We start from the raw sequence: 4,649 nt of genomic DNA, 5'->3' as shown, positions 1-4,649 counted from the left end.
TCGCACTGAAACCAGCAACCAGTCAACGCCGTTTTACATTACACAGCGGAACACAATAAACACCCACAAGGAACTGCAGACATCCGAAAACACTGCGAATAAAGTCTTTCCGAGCAGAAAAAGGGCTGAAAAACGAACTTAATTAAAAAGCTTGTTCCATATTCTTACTGCAGTATTTTTTATAATTATTTGCAGAAAAAGGGATGAAAAACCAACTTGAATAAAAAGCTTGTTCTAGATTCTTACTGCAGTATTTTATAATTATTTGCCTTACCTTATTTATAATACCTATAAAATTAAAGCCAAACTAAAAGCAAATAAACTAGTGTTTGAAGTTGTTAAAGACCTTGTAAAAAATTATAAGAGAACATGGCCAGCTAGTTGAAGAGTCCCTGTTGAAAAACCTTCAACCAACTTTTCACTTGAAACGTGGTTCTTAACCAAAAAAAAATCCTCAACGCAAACTTTTTTGTCGTCCAGAAACTGCTTTACCGCTTCACAACCTCAAAAGCAGCGTTAAAAATATTTGAAAATGGAATAAAATTTCCTTCTTCCAAGTATTTTTCTCCATGAATCCCTCCGTTCTCCCTACAAACACGGGTTGCAGGACCTACAAGTATGTTTTCATGGAAACTCTCCTCTGCTGTCACAATCAGCATTAGATTCGCGCAAAGGGAAAATTGTATAAATTTGTTGGGATTGAATTGCGGAAGAGTTCGGGGCGCGGAGGTCCTGCAAGCTCCACTTCCTGCTAGTTTCCCTTTCGCGTGAGCTATCTCCATCACTCGGCATCCTGGCAGATGTGTAACCCGACGAAGGAGCATCGCCACACTCGGGGCCACAAGGCAACTTATTAGGGGGCCGCAATGTGTTGACAGGCCCGGGCAATCAAATAACAAAGTTTTACTCCTCGTGACATTAGTCCCCCGCCGATCCGCCCGACTTAACTCAACTTTAGTTTTGATGTACGACAGCGTATGTTTTTCTGTGGGACAGCATCCGTCACGTCAGCCACCAGCGTTAACTGCAGCACGTAAAGTGCTTAATCGGCTGGCAAGGAGATGAGTCGACTCATCCCGGGTCCTTTACCCTGTATCCTTTATCCTGAATGCCGACAGCCGAAACCATAACCGCTTGGCGACGCACGACTTCATTTGTTGTTCTGTCAAAACGTCTAATTGATTTAACCAACGCACACGACGCGGCAAACACACGCTTTAATTTAATAAAGGGTAAAGGCTTACCTTAAATTAGTTACAGAGAAAGAGAGAACCCAATTTAATGTGTTAATTTCCTCAATTTATAAGGTGTTTCTTCAACAAAGTTTCAAGTCAAACTTCAGTTACCTTTCTTTTGGGTTTAATTTAACTGAAATTTGCATTTGATATATCAATTAAAATTTATAAGGTTTTTTGTTCATCAAAGTTTTAAGTTACATTTGAGTTAACTCTACTTTGAGTTATTTATAACATTTTACTAAGCTACAAAAAATAGCAATTTATTTAAAATACAACACTCACTTTTGTGTAAATATGATATTTGCTCCATTTCCAATTTACCAGCTAAAATATTTTTTCCTATGGGTTGCAGCTCACATGGCATAATGTATTGCATGTTTTCCCATTAAATATCTTTTCTTGCTGAAAACAAAACCGTAAACAGCCAGAAGGGTTTTTCAGTTAGCGAGCCAACTATCGTTGGCTTTGGCTTTTTCCAGTTTTTAAGTAGTTTTAAGTCGCCTGCAGCAAAAGATGCAGTCAAAGCTGAAGCAAAAACAAACAAATTAAATTATCCATCTATCAGGCAAGAAGCGCCAGCAAAGTTTGAATAATTCTTTCCGATTTCTGCACGGCAACATAATGGAAAGTTGTCTTTTGTCAAGAAGTAAATAGTTAAAATTGCGGAACACTACAAATTTCTTGCGAAGTAAAAATGGTTTTCATATTGTCGAAAAAAACTCTAAGAAAAGCGGTGAAAAAGAGGTTTATACAAATTTTTGTTGTATCTTTATGCATGCACTTTCCATGCAAATAAATGTTAGCTTTACAATATTCATGGCGAGACAGGCGGAAATAACTATATAATATAACTGAAAGGCAACTCAAACTTGCTAGCAGAAAATAAAAACATTGTTAGTAAACAAAGAAAAACTGATGTGTGCTTTTCTTTATCAAATAAAAAATGTGGCAAGCTGGGCGCGAAAAGTGATTTAGAAATGTGTTGCTTTTTGTATATTCTCCAAACCAAATAATTCGTTCAAGAGGAGCCACAAACAAAAAGAAAGATAAATGGTCCGAGAAAGTTATTATTCAAGTCACTAGTTAGCCACGAGCTGGTGAAAAAGATACATATGTAAAAGTTGCCAACCATCCCAATCGAAGGGTCCACGGGGTGTTTACTTTTGAAGACAAAGTGCAAAGTTCTCGAAAGTGGCCACGTGTGGTTCGAAGAGTTTGTTGGCCGCTTGAGACCCGAATAGACGCGATTCCGATTCTTCGATCTGCGGGCTCCTTTGTGGTGTCGTGCGAATGACAATGGCTTACTCGTTAAATATTTATTTATGTTTTCACGCTCCGAGGAGAAGGAAAACACAGCAAGAAATCAACAAGTTTGTTGCCTTCTGGGCCGTGACCTTCGCTTTGTGGTTTTCTTTTCCAAAAATCAGTTGGGGGTCGCAACGGAACGTTTAAAATCGGGGGCTAAAGCCGAGTAATTTACGGCCGTATATATTGAAATACCGATGGATTGCCACAGAATGCAATTTAAGTTGAGCCCCACTCTGACTTCCAGGATAACCGCGAAATTGTCATAAAAATTCCTCCAGGTACTTTTAAATGGGAAGGGATCAAAAGCCTTACTCCTCGATTTCCGCAGTATTAAACCCACCAAGGGCATTAATATTAATGCCGCAATTGCGACGTTTTATGTCAGTTTATAACAATTTACTAAGCTCCCGTGCAACTTGCATTTTAAAACGAGCAAATGTCGTACCCATTTCATCCCGAGCGAAGAAGACATAAAGTTAAGCCCCAATATTTCACCAGAAATAAACATTGTAGTGCTGGGTAAAAATAAATTGCGTACAGTAACCGTACGACAATAAAACTTGGCTAAACAAAACCCCAAAATAAAGGAGCTTAAAGGCTAGAGCACGTACTCCAAGGATCAAGGAAGTGAAGGAAGTCTCGAGTGTCCACTAGGAAGGCAATCATTAATAATGGAAGTGGAAGTCATATTTGCCTTTAATGAAAAGACTCATTATAGTTTAATGGCGGGACCATGAACCAAACAATAAATAAAGTTATATGTTATTACCTCCGCACATATAAATAACTTGTAAACAAAGGAAACACCAGTCAGCAAAATGTCCTTTCAGCGTTTCCATGACATCGAAAGGTGGGCTGGTTTTTGTTTTCTGATAACTGCAAGTGACCGATTCCGCAAATACCCTTCGGATATCTTTTTGAAGAAGCATCTTGTTTGATATTGTCATTTTCTAATTAATTTTCTAACCAGAATACTTTTATTCATATGCAATACATATGCACAAAGACGCATTCAATTTGTAGCAAGGCAACGCTTATAAAGGAATTTGTTGCATTCCTTGTGCCGTTGGAAGTTAATTTAATGCTTGTCCACTGAAAGTTCACAAAGAGTCCTTTTAAATCGTTTTTAACATAGGTTTTAATGAACTAAAATCAATGGTTAGTTATGCACATCCTCTTACTTTGATTTAACTTAGTTTTTCCCTAGAAGCACATACTAACCTTTAACCCACGCGTTGCTCATGGGTTTGAACTCCATCCAACTCGAACATGTTGCAACCAATTTCAAGCTGAAGGACGAACCCAACTCAGTGTTAAATTATAGTAGACAGACACCCAAAGTGACAGCACCGAAGACATTTGACAAATATTTGATGTAGAACGAAGCAATGAGAAGCTGTCCAAATCGTAAGCAATATTGTTGCTGAAAGGTCATGCACTTAAATTTGTGTAAATGTTTTCTAAGCCCTTTAGTCGATTTTATATTCAAACACTCACATTTATTCTCTGAAAATCACTCAAAATCGTAGAATTAGTTCCTGTTGACTATTTGCAGCATTTATTTTAACCACAAAATAAAATTTTAAACACAAATATTTGCTCTGTCTGACTTTAGCGCAATAGCTGGGAAAAATTTTTATTTACGACACAGAATTGCACTCGAAAAGCCCTTTTCAAAATAACTAAATATAATATAATATGTGTTGCTTCCAATTTAGGTTGTGTGCCGAAGGCTTTGGACTTAATAAACAGAAGTGACAGAAAATTGCAATATTTTTGTAAAGGATTTATCTGAGCCACGTTGAATCATTTAAAAGCATTTCAGTAAACGCAGTAAACATTAAACACCTGTTTTTAAAAACCCTCAAAACAACGTGTATTTCATACGATTTAAGCTCCACAACTAAGACAAAAGTTTATATTGACCACGCATGATGATGAACCAGAAAACCGCTTTCGTTTAATAATATTACATTCATGTGTGGAAACTATTTTTAGGGAATTCTGCAAGCATTAAATGAAATGCGATGCACAATGCGGTTTTTCGCCCATTTAAAATTTGTAATCCCCAAAAACATCGTGTAAGTGGAAATGAAAAAGCCA

The sequence above is a fragment of the Drosophila ficusphila genome, unplaced genomic scaffold (assembly GCF_018152265.1).
Source record: "Drosophila ficusphila isolate 14025-0441.05 unplaced genomic scaffold, ASM1815226v1 contig_286, whole genome shotgun sequence".
In the NCBI taxonomy this organism is placed as follows: Eukaryota; Metazoa; Arthropoda; class Insecta; order Diptera; family Drosophilidae; genus Drosophila; species Drosophila ficusphila.
Note: the sequence above shows the minus strand (reverse complement) of the source record.